Below are 13,172 nucleotides of genomic sequence, written 5' to 3'. Positions count from 1 at the left end.
TTATAGATCTCATGAATTGTGTCTGCAATCCATACCTGGATAAGTTCGTTATCGTCTTCATAGATGATATCCTCATCTACTCCAAAAGCGAAGAAGAACATGAGCAACATCTGCGATTAGTGCTTGAACTCTTGAGACAAGAGCAACTTTATGCAAAGTTCTCCAAGTGTGAGTTTTGGTTGAAGGAAGTCCAATTTCTGGGTCAAGTTGTGAGCGACCAGGGTATCAAAGTAGATCCCGCAAAGATTGAAGCTATCAGCAAGTGGGAGACCCCCACTACCCCGACACACATCCGCCAATTTTTAGGCCTCGCCGGTTACTACCGAAGATTTATTGAAAGTTTCTCTCTGATTGCGCGTCCTTTGACCGCGCTGACTCACAAGGGCAAGAAGTTCATTTGGGAACCCGAATAGGAATCAGCATTTCAAACCTTGAAAAAGAAGTTAACCACCGCACCTATCTTATCACTTCCTGAAGGCAGTGACGATTTTGTCGTTTATTGCGATGCTTCAAAAAGTGGTTTTGGTTGTGTACTGATGCAACACACAAAGGTTATTGCTTACGCCTCCCGACAACTGAAGATTCACGAGCGAAATTACACCACTCACGATCTCGAGCTTGGAGCCGTTGTCTTTGCATTAAAACTGTGGAGACACTATCTTTATGGAACTAAGAGCACTATTTTCATCGATCATAAAAGCCTCCAACACATCTTTGATCAGAAGCAACTGAATATGAGACAGCGTCGATGGATCGAGATGCTGAACGACTATGATTGTGAACTTCGTTATCACCCTGGCAAGGCCAATGTTGTAGCCGACGCTTTGAGCCAAAAAGGAGAGGATGGCACCTCTTCGTGTTCGGGCACTGAACATCACCATTCATTCGAACCTCAATAGCCAAATCCGAGCACCCCAAGATGAGGCTCTCAAGGAAGAGAATATATCTCATGAATACTTGAACATTCTCGTTTCTCGATTTGAAGTTAAAGAGACTGAACTCCGATGCTATGCCGGAAGAATTTGGGTACCTCCTTATGGAGATCTACGGAACCTTATATTAGATGAAGCCCACAAGTCGAGATATTTGATTCATCCAGGAGCCGGCAAAATGTACCATGATCTTAAGGAACAGTATTGGTGGCCTAATCTTAAGAAGGACATTGCAACTTATGTTAGGAAGTGTTTGACTTGCTCGAAAGTTAAGGCCGAGCATCAAAGGCCTTCTGGGTTACTTCAACAACCGGAAATCCCGCAATGGAAGTGGGAAAGGATAACAATGGATTTCATTACGAAGTTACCAAAGATGGTGGACGGATACTATACCATCTGGGTTATCGTTGACCGTCTTACCAAATCTGCACACTTCTTAGCCATGAAGGAAACAGATACGATGGAGATACTAGCTCAACTATACATCAAAGATGTTGTATCTCATCATGGTGTGCCCTTATCGATCATCTCAGATCATGATCCCCGTTTTGCTTCCAGATTTTGGAGTTCTTTACAAGAAGCCTTGGGAACTCATCTCGACATGAGTACTACGTATCACCCACAGACCGACGGACAAAGCGAATGCGCAATTCAGACTTTGAAGGACATGTTGCGTGCATGTGTCATTAATTTTGGAAAGGCTTGGGAAAGGCATTTGCCGCTAGCCGATTCTCTTACAACAACAGTTATCATTCGAGTATTAATGCCGCACCTTTTGAAGCGTTGTATGGCCGCAAGTGCCGATCTCCTATTTGTTGGGCTGAAGTAGGCGAAACAAAAATCACCAGACCCGAGATAGTCCATGAAACAACTAAGAAGATTGTTCAAATTCAGGCGAGACTCAAGACGGCCCGTGATCGCCAAAAGAGTTATGCAGACCTTAAACGTAAAGACTTTGAATTCAACGTGGGTGACCGTGTAATGATGAAGGTCGCGCCTTGGAAAGGTGTGATCCATTTTGAAAAACGTGGGAAGTTAAACCCGCGATACATTAGTCCTTTTGAAATCTTGGAGCGTGTTGGACCCGTTGCTTACCGTTTAGATCTTCCAACTCAATTGAGCTCAGTTCATCCTACCTTTCATGTATCGAATTTGAAGAAGTGTCTTGCTCCACTGGAACTTGTCATACCACTGGAGGAACTTACGATTGATGACAAACTCCACTTCGTGGAAGAGCCGGTCGAAATTATGGACCGTGAGGTCAAAGTTTTGAAACACAACAAGATTCCGATTGTCCGAGTACGATGGAATGCCAAACGAGGACCTGAGTTTACCTGGGAACGAGAGGATCAAATGATGCAGAAATATCCTCACCTTTTCCCGACTCCTTCATCTACCTCAGCTTAAAATTTCGGGACGAAATTTTCTTTAACATGTGGGTAATGTAACGACCCTGGTTTTTCCAACCTTTATTAATAATATTTATTATTAATACTTGCGCATTAATGAATGTATTTTATTACATTTACTTGTTACCGGGATTAACTTTTCATGGCCCGATTTGTCTTTGTGACACACGTACTTTACACGAATAATATTTTTGAATATTATTTACATTCATGATTAATTAATATTAGTCATTTTTAATTAACTAAGGTTACTAGTTAATTACTTGGGCTTTATTTAAATTAATTGTTGCTTACTTGCTTAGACTTGGGCTTTTATCAATGGATTCATGTTAATGGACTTGGAAGCCCACCCTACTTCTCTTGATGGACTATTAGGAGCCCAACATTATGTTAATGACTTGTTAAGGACTTAACTTGGATTAATTAGTAAAGGAATCTAGTTACTAGTACATTTACACCATTTTCCCACACCCTTTAGCTTTAATACCATTTCAAGCTCACCCCATCTCTCCATGCATGAAAGTTGAAGACTTGACTTCCCCCTTTTGGCACCTCCAAACCGTGAGCTTCATGGGGTGTGAGGGAGTTCAATTTTTTTTTTTTTTTATTTTGTTACTTATACACTAGTCTCCATTTCACTTTTACACACACACAACTTACTTACATTTTTCTCTCTTTTTTCTCTCAAATATTGTAAGTAACAAGCTTTATTTTCTTTCTTTTTCTTCCATTAAAACCACCATCCATCATCATTATTTACTAGTTGTAGTTGTTGTTACTTGTTGTTGTTTCTTGTTTATGATTAAAGATCAAGTTTTCTAACTTGTATCTTCATGTAATCTTGGTTACTTCCATCTTTTGTTTGATGAAGAACCAAGAACAAGAATCTAAACTTACTAGTTTATGGTTCTACATTTAAGTGTTTTCAAGATTTAAAGTTCATAAGTTTCATATTCATACTTGTGTTCATGTTTGTAGACTTAAATCCTAAGATTCAAACTTTGATTTGAATCTTCCTAAGTATGAAACAAAACATGAACATAATACTTGTACTTTAGTTTATTTCTTTCTTTTGTAAGTACATTAAAGTTGTAATATTGTTATTTTGATCAAGTATTACTAGTTAATCTTGATCTCATATTTCTTGAAACTAAAAGTTAACTTTATAAGTTCAAGAACATGGAAGTATAACTTTCTAGTTATAACTTCATACATTTATGTTGGATCTAAGTTTCTATATCTTATGGTCTTCTAATTTTGTTGTAAATAAGGGCTTACAAGCTTACATACATTTTTCAAGTTGAAAATCTAAGTTTCATAACTTATGGTTTCATTAAAGTTAAGATCCAAGTTTTGTAACTTATGATCTAACTTAAGAACACTAGATCTAGACTTTCTAGTCTAGGATCTTTAAGATCTAGCTAAGATCTAAGTTCTACAACTTAAGATCTTGATTATTTAGTTTACTTTCAAGTTTGTAGCTTAATATTACTTTTATAACTCTTGTATGTGTGGGATCTAAGATCTTGATGTAACTTTGGTTCATCAAACTACTTGCAACACTTAAATGAGTTGTGCTACTTATCTTAGACTTACACTAGTGTTATGATGGTCAAATCTTGGTTAAGATGATGCAAACCCATCAACGAATTGTACACTTGAAGCTATACGCATCAAGGATGAGAACCGTGATGAGCATCAAGCACCAAGAACCCACCGGAACACCTTTAGCTACTGTTTCTGGAACTGATCAGACTACCTAGGCTACTGTAAAGTTGATTTTTAGTTAGTTCGGTTCGAGTAGATGATTTTTCATTTAGACCTCGTCTTAATCCGTGGTTTAGGATCTATGGCCTCCCGAAAGTCACTACACCCTATTAACGTTGTGCTGAAATTTCTGACCCACTCGCACTTAAACCGTCACCACGGTCAAACGAAGACGAGTTTGGTTCTGGAAATTGGTCAGCCTCTAGGAGACTCATATACGGAGCCATGACCACTTCATTTCAGTTTGTATAGAGGTCGTGGAGACTGAACGAAGTCAGCCTTTATTTCAAACCCTAGTCTTGACTTGAAACTTAGTTTACACTTTTTGTTTGATGATGAATGATGATGATACTTAAGACCTAATTTACATACATTTAAACCTTTGTGAACGTTTTACTGACTTAGTAACTTTTGACTTAGGTTGAAGACTTTTCGGACCAACCACTTTGCTTACCTTTCCGCGTATCGACTTTTACTACTTTCCACTGTGAGTTATAGCATCCCTTTTTACTTTAACTATTTTGGGAACTGAGAATACATGCGCATTTTACGTTTTACATACTAGGCACGAGTACTTAAACTTTATATATGTGTGGGTTATACAACGGCATAAACTTTTCCCTTAGCTCGGTAACGTTTAGTCATTGGTTTTTGAACCGGTGAACGCGAATCTTAGATATGGATCCATAGGGTTTGACATCCCCACTCGGGCTAGTAGCGCTAGCATTTAACGAGTGTTTAATACTTCGTAAACATACACACTCGCCAAGTGTACTTTTAGGGGGGTGATAAACGTTAAGTTAGTTACCAAGTGCCCACGGTTAAACATATACTTTATCATACTATTTTGAAACGCTGTTTGCAGCACTGAAATCTCGTGGCCAACATTACATTACTGTTATACTTAAACTATAGCTCACCAACCTTTGTGTTAACGTTTTTAAGCATGTTTTTCTCAGGTGCTTAAGGTTTGCTTGCTTCCGCTGTTGTACTAGTAATGCCTTGTAGACTTCCGCTGTGCTTATTAGAGATGTCACCGCATGAAATATTTTATCTTGCATTCAAACTTTATTACTTTTGAAACGATATATTTGTAACGACATATGGGTCACGTACTATTATTGCTTGCTATTCGTAGAAGCATACTTTTGGTTGTTAAACATTTGACGTTGGTTAAACGTCACCTTTTATCATGAATGCAAACTTATTTTGAAACCGCATATAGTATTTGACCTTGTAATGATCCTGTTGTTGATGATTCATACACGATGGTTATGTACGGGGCATCACATTACATCACTTATTTTTTCTACACAAAATTACATTATTAGTCTCTCACATATATCTTTATTTTTGTAACTGATGCACACAATATTTACTTAAATTAACATAACACATTACACTAAATTGAACAAACCTTTCAACCAAATCAGATCAGAATTACTTTCTGATTTTACGAAAGTATTCAACTAGACACATCTTCTTTTACATTCAAATTTCAGCTTATTTGTTGTGTTAACAACCGTATTATCCAACGCATTGTATACCATCCAACGCATATTACTCATTACATTAAAAAAAAATCTCAATTCACATGAGAGAATCGAAGCGCACAATCACCGTCGTACACCACCACCGTCAGAATTGAAGAATGAAAGACACTAAGTCGGAAATGAAGGCATTTCGTCGATTTTGAAAATGGGTCTTGATTATAAAGGTCGAGATCGAAAACCTGCAAATGCTCGATTTTGAAAATGATACAATAGGAATTGGTGAAAGTTCAATGTTTTTTCAAACAAATTTTCTTTTTTTCAATTAGGGTTTAGATTTATAATTTAGTGTCTTTATGCTGTTGATAGATTTAGAACATAAATAGGTTTTTAAATTTTACTTTTTGATATATCTGATCCTCATTTTGGGTTTTGTGTCACTGGTAAATTTCAGTTCATTATCTATTACGGTTTTTGTCTTAAACTTGTAATCGGGTGATGATCAATTAATAACTTGTGGCTTCTCATAAGTTTTAGATTTTGGAATGATTATGTTCTGTTTATGTTGTAGTTCAAGCTTAAATGGTTGTTGTAAGCTAAAATCATAAAATAAGTTAGTTGCAGTGATGATGCACGATAAATATGTATATGTATTCCTATTATTTAGTAGCTCTATGGTTGAAACTTGAAACTTTGGATGAATGCCTTTGATATTTTTGGTCCATATAATCCGCAAGGATTTTTGTGTTCAATAGGAGCTGGGTGAAAACTGATCAACCTTTAGGTTTTCATTAGAATTTTTATACTTTTGAGTGCCGAAATTTCACGTTACGGTTTTACAAATCTATATCATAAGCCTATAAGTATATAAAATTTGAAACTGGTTCGTTATTTCGATAATGTAATACAAATTACAGTAGCAGTTCATCTTCTAAAAGCATGCTAAATGTGTTTTTGCATCTGTTCTTTTTGTTATGGCGCGTTGTTTTGGCAGTCCAAGTCAAGTCCAACTAGAAAGAATAGTTTGGACCATTTAGATATTGCAGCCCAAGTGGGAGTTAAATGAAAAAATAGAGTGTACGTGATTGAAGGATTAAAGAAGTCAAACTCTTTGGTGGCTCCGTCCACAATTTTAGGCAAATGCATGGATTTAAAACATGTACGTGAGATAGGGTACCGATTCTTTAGTATTGTGAGTAGTTATCCACGTACACATAATATTAGATAGTTAATTAGATAATAGTTAGTGGGTTGTTAAATATTGATTATTGTACGTTTGTATCTTGGCTATTATAAAGTCTTTGTTGGTTAGTTTATGAAAGGTAGTAGCGAGCTATTAGAAATGTAGTCCGTGGAGTTTTTGGTGTTCTTTTACTATTTTATTTATTTTATATCTGAGTATTAGAGCATGAAGGAAAATGTATATTCCAACAATTGGTATCTAGAGCAGGTAGTAGATCTTGGTTCGCAATAAGATAGACTAAAGGCAGTAGGAGAAAAGTAGGGATGATCACCATTGATCATCAAAAACGTAGCAGTAGATGTAACAACAGGTTGTAAGAAGGCAGATTTGCAGACAGTAGAAAGATCTTATGAAAGATTAGTAGAATAACAGAAAGTGCGGCAGAGGTTGCGAAAGCAAAAGCGCGCATAAGGCAGGAAAGCACGCAGTAGGAAAGCGTGCATCAGTAACTACCGGTTGTAAAAGCACGAAACAACGGCTGTAAATAGCTATTAAAAAGCATTAAATTGCAAAAATTCAGCAGCAGTTAAGAAGTTGATTTATAGATTAAAATTAGCAAGAAAGATGCTGTAAAAGGCAGTTGATTACAGCAGCAGAAAAAGCACAACAACATGAAAAGCGCCAGCAGTAAAGCTGATAAAAAGTAGTAGTTTGATCAGTGGTAGTAAGCATCAGATTAGCAGGAAGAAGCAACGACATAGCAATAAAAAAGCATAAAATTACAGCCGTATATAGAAGAAAAATAGCAGGTTTGATCATAATTTTATTGTTTGATCATAATTTTATTTTTTGATCAAGAAAAAAATAAAGCAGTAGTAGGCGGCGACAAGATCTAGAAAGAAATTCAAGATTAGGGGAATAATTGTTAGGGTAAACTTGAAAGTCTAAGTATGGCCCATTGTTTTGGCAACCAGAAAGAATAGTGTGACCCATTTAGATATTGCAGCCCAAGTAGGAGTTAAATGAATTCAAACTCCTTGGTGCACAATTGTAACAAATGCATGGATTCAAAAGGTGTACGTGAGATAGGGTACCCATTTTTTAGTATTGTGAGTAGTGATCCACGTACACATAATATTAGATAGTTAAATAGATAGTGGTTAGTAGGTAGTTAAATATTGATTATTGTATGTTTATATCTTGACTATTATAAAGCCTTTGTTAGCTTATGAAAGGTAGCAAAGAGTTATTAGAAATGTAGTCCATGGAGTTTTTGATGTTCTTTTACTCTTTTATTCATTTTATATTTTAGTATTAGAGCATGAGGGAAAATTTTAGCTCCAACACTTGTAATAATGTAGGTTCCAACATTTTTGTAATGCCATTTTTTTGTTCAAATTCATATTTGTATTAACAAATTGTAGAATGAAAATTTGTTCCAACTTGGACAAAATTGTTCGAATTCATCTAGTTTTGTTCGAAATTGGATAAGTTTGTTTGAATTGAGGTTTTTTTTTTTTTTTTTTTTTTTTTTCCTTCTAAATTTAGCACGATTTAGAGTTTAGGGTAAACGCTAAACTATAAACTGTCCGTGTTAAAACTCAATATAAACCTTAATTCTAACCCCTTAACCTAAATATATATATAGGGGCAAGATGCATGGATAAGTTTTAAAACGGGTACAAACCGGCTAAGCAGAATTTTATTTTTTTTTTAAAAGAAATCATCTTTTAGGGTCTCTTAATATGCAAATAGAAGAAAACACAAAAAATACAATTTTTTTTTTTTTAACAAAATCGTTAACAAAATTGGTGATGAATAATAATAATCGTGATGATTGATTAAATTAATCATTCATCAAACGAGTGATGAATGATTATTTTATCATCCATCACTCGTTTTTGATGAATGATTATAGTTAATCATTCATCACGATTATTATAATTTATCACCGATTTTTAGACGATCACGATTATTATAGTTAATCATTCATCACGATTATTATAATCATTCATCGAATGTTTTTGTCTTATAAAAATATAGATTAGGAGAATATTTTGATACTGATTTATGAATCTTAAAACAAAAAAAATTAAAAGTAAGAAAAAGTGATTTTACTTATCGAGTTTGTACCCCTAATATTATTTATCCGTGATTTCGTATGACTATCTAGTATTCTTAAATTGTAACTAAATTTGTACATTCATTCATATATATTTATTGTTAATCTATATCAAATTAAGCTCGCAAATTTACGAGTTATAAACTAGTATTACATAAACTAAATTTTAATGCCTCTAAAATAAAGTTTCGTATTGTTATAATCAACATATTACATAAGCTATATTTTACTTAATAATTGATGAAACTAGAAGCACCCAAATGTTATTAGGAAAAATAATACTGACAATAATAAAAAAAATTGGCTTTTAAGAAAGTATTTATTAAATAAATAAAAATTGAGAATAGTTCAAATGTAAGGAACGTAACTACGTATTTTGTGTTAAACTACTGTAGCTAGTCCCACATCGACCAGAAATAGCTTCGTCTGTAAGTTTATAGTACGCAGGCAAGCTCTAACAATCGTCCCTTCGGGGACATCCGATAAAATGGGAATGATACAGAGAAGATTAGCATGGCCCCTGCGCAAGGATGACACGCATAAATCGAGAAATGGTCCAAATTTTTTTTCGACCAAAATTCTCGATATTTTTTCGTAATCTGATGTTTCTCCCCAAAATTCTCTATCTTTTTGCTCTATCTTCACGTAATTAGGGTTTTTTTTGCCATTGATAGAGTTACTTATGTGTGATTTAGGGTTTTGGTCCAGTTGTTATGTTTAGATCTTCGGCTCAAAACTAAAATTAGGGTTTCATTGCCATTGATAGATTTACTTCAGTATGAATTAGGGCCTTTGTGTTACTGATGGTTTAGGCTATCAATTAGGGTTTAGATTTATAAATGAGTCTTTCTGCCGTTGATAAATTTATGACATCATTTAGGGTTTTAAATTAAGGCTTTTATCTTAAACTTGTGATCGGGTGATGATTAATCACTTGTGGCTTTTTATAAGTTTTTAGACTGTGGAATGCTGATTTTCATGAATTTATTGTACTCTAGTTGTATATGAAGTTGTTCTTCTAATGTTATGGTTGTAAGCTAAAATCTTATAATATGTTAGTTGCACTGATCATGCAATGATAGTATGTATTCCTTGTATTTAGTAGCTTTAATGTTTAAAGTTGGAACTTAGGATGAATGCCATTGATATGTTTAGTTCATACATATTCCACCAGGATTTTGTCTTCAACCGTAGCAGGGTGAAAATCGATTAATCTTTCACATTAGTAATCATACAATTCTACATTTATGAAAATTAGGGAGGTTTAGCACAAAAAGGGGCATATTAAGGCTAGTTAGTAGTTGGCATCAAGGCTAGCTTAATCCTCATATGATCCATGAACAATTAGTCAATGTTATATGCACAACAAGACTGTGAATCATAATTAGTGATGATTTAGTTAGGCAGTTGTATTGTTTGTGCAGATGGAGTTCTTTAGATGATTCTGATGAATTAGTGGTTCAGTAACCTGTATGGTATTTTAAATGATGATGAAAGCAATTTAGACCACCGGGATTAACGTTAAACTTTGATTTTGTTTGGATTTGGGTCGTAATGGATCATGGTCTTAGGACAAAAGTGCTTCAGTGAAATGAAACCGATATCGAACCTGATCTAAATGAAGATCCCGTAGATCGATGGGACAATATCAGTAATATATGTTTCTTTCTCTTCTTCTTTAAATTTAAAAAGATGATAAAGATAACAAATTTGATAACTGCTAGGGGAATTTTAGTAGTAATTTGATTAATTATTAAGTACTTATGTTAAACTAAAATGAATCTTGCCTAAAAGACAAAACCTTTGTGTTTGAAACTAATATTATGTTTCTTCAATGGATTTCAATTTATTAACCAAAATTTGTATTCGGGTATAGGATGATTTTGTGTACGGAGTGTATGATGGACACCACACTTCCAATGAAGGAGATGACAAAAATGTAAGAAAAATTTGTTTCAACTCTGAACTATTGATCTTTCGTCCATTTGTGTTGATCATTTAATATTTTCGTTTAGCAAGTATTTTCTTAATAGTGTGAGAACTATCTAATATTAAACCGACCCAAAACATAGAAACGTATAAACACAGAAAGATGAATATGATATATTCATTGGTTGGTCTAATGATCCAAATTTTCATTTCAGCAATATTTTCTGGATCGATAGAAGATTATGCAGCAATTGATCACCTCACTGGTTTTTAAGGTACATCTTCCTGCATCTGATATGTGATAACTAGATCTTATTATCGTTTAAGATATTATCGTATTTGACAATATTATAACATGGCTATTTTTAACACCCCGTCAAAAATCCCTTTAACGGAATGTTAACTCTGGTCCCAGTGCTTGACTTGACTTCTACGTAACAGCAATATTCTACAGCGGAAGCAATTAATACCTGAGAATAAAACACGCAAAACGGATCAACAACAATGTTGAGTGAATCTACAGGTTTTAGGTAAACAATACAATATGTTTAAGAAATACATTTCGAAAACGGTTATTAGTGGAAGACCACCAAGGTTCAATGTTAAAAGTTAGACAACTCCGTGTCCCATTTCAAAAGTTTGTTGACACTACCATGTCAAGTTTCAATCATTTGTAGACAATACCATGTCAAGTTTCAAATATTCGTAGACAATACCATGTCAAGTTTTATCTCATTTGTTCGTAAATCACAGTTTTAAATAACGTTGTATAGTATCTGAAAAACAGTTATCAGAAATATAGTTTAGTTTCCTTGACCACGAGATTTTACAAGTACAACTCCAAGTTGCAAAACGTTTGCATAATCTATGAGCACCTGAATACTAGCAATGACCCAAGTATAGAATCCACTATACCTGCCTTTACCTCATAAAAATGTTATACACTTCTACGAATGTATTATGTTCAAAGTAAATGCACCACAGTTTTTATAGCGGGTGAGGTTGTCAACCTAACGGATCCGTCCATCTAAATTGTGCCTACACCGATGGTATTTAAAGTATTCAAGCTAGAGGCTTTGTGTACAAACTCAATATGCAGATATAGTACTCGTGTCAATACAAAAAGCATTTGATAATATAAGTATAACAGTGTGTATTCTCATCCCTGAAAACATGTAAAAAGCGGGACTGTAGACTCACCTTTGAATAAAGCTCGGATTGAAAAGTGGACAATTTACTTGTACGGTTTATAGCCGAGTAATGCAACCTAAGTATATGTATTTAGGTTGGTCAATAAATATGTCTTAAACAAGTTTGGTTTCATAGTATAAGTTGTCTTATTGCTCGAATCGACGCGTTTCAAAGTAGAAGTCAACATACAGTCAACTAATTCATGCAAGTCAAACAAAGTCAACCGAAGTCAAACCGAAAGTCAAACTTGGTCAAAGTAGTCAACTAAAGTCAACATCAGTAGTTTCATGTCAAATGTTGGTCAACATATCAAACCTAAGTCAAACAACACGTTTTAGATCATAATTGGTCAATTTCACAATTTCAGTTTATCGTTGTGCACAAAGTTCATGCACATGTAGCAAACTTAGCATATTATCTCATAGTACAAAATTCAAGTAAACTTGGAAAACTCCAGATCATAAGTATACTCAAAATTTATTCCAAAAAGTCCGTCCAGGGTCTCATACGATAATTAAAAGTCAGGAATCAGAAGGGGTACATTTGGGGTTCACCAAGTCAGTTTCTGACCGCGCACTGATTTAGTTTTAGCTATAACCGGAGTTAGGAACATGCAATCGATACAAGACCAGTGGCCATAGTTCACAAACAAGTTAAACTAACACATATCAAAAATCAAGAAATTTTGGTTTAGCCAATTTCTACAGTTTATTCATGCAAATTGAACATTCAGTTTTTCAGCTCAAATCACAATTTACATAAAGTATGGCCCTATTGTGCCCAATGCATAAGGTTTCGGAGATTTACATAAACTAATAATAAGTCACATATCATGTTAAAATTCATATTCCAGAAGCTTACATGCTCATTCAATAAACACAATCCACAGAGTATAAAACAGAGAGCAATTTACAGATTCGATTCTAGTTTCGCTAGTCACATTCGTATGCGATTAGCTGAAGATCTAGATACAATTAGCCTATGATATCTACATGAAAGATGAATTAATTTTTGTGTAGATTTCAAATATGCAAAGCTTTAATCACAGAATCTAACACATTTTATCATACAAGGTCATTTTCATGCAAGTGCAGTATCAAACTACTTTTACACTAATTCAAGCATATCTCGGGTTTTACATAAGCAAAC

General features: G+C 34.4%; 1 long non-coding RNA gene and 1 other non-coding gene across 2 annotated transcripts in view; both read left to right on the top strand.

Moving 5' to 3' along the window:
* Positions 1 to 9,366: 9,366 nt before the first annotated feature.
* On the top strand, positions 9,367 to 9,469 carry LOC139895490 (U6 spliceosomal RNA). The gene has a single exon (XR_011775929.1). It is a non-coding gene; the product is annotated as a U6 spliceosomal RNA (small nuclear RNA).
* Positions 9,470 to 9,932: 463 nt separating this feature from the next.
* LOC139893291 (uncharacterized) overlaps positions 9,933 to 13,172 on the top strand; it is a 35,164-nt gene continuing 31,924 nt past the window's right edge. The window contains exons 1-3 of the long non-coding RNA XR_011774452.1: positions 9,933 to 10,554; positions 10,780 to 10,842; positions 11,048 to 11,107. This is a non-coding gene — a long non-coding RNA (uncharacterized lncRNA). The remainder of the gene's footprint in view (positions 10,555 to 10,779; positions 10,843 to 11,047; positions 11,108 to 13,172) is intronic.

This window comes from Rutidosis leptorrhynchoides, chromosome 2 (assembly GCF_046630445.1).
Source record: "Rutidosis leptorrhynchoides isolate AG116_Rl617_1_P2 chromosome 2, CSIRO_AGI_Rlap_v1, whole genome shotgun sequence".
NCBI lineage: Eukaryota > Viridiplantae > Streptophyta > Magnoliopsida > Asterales > Asteraceae > Rutidosis > Rutidosis leptorrhynchoides.
Note: the sequence above shows the minus strand (reverse complement) of the source record. Positions and strands in the feature narration are given on the sequence as shown.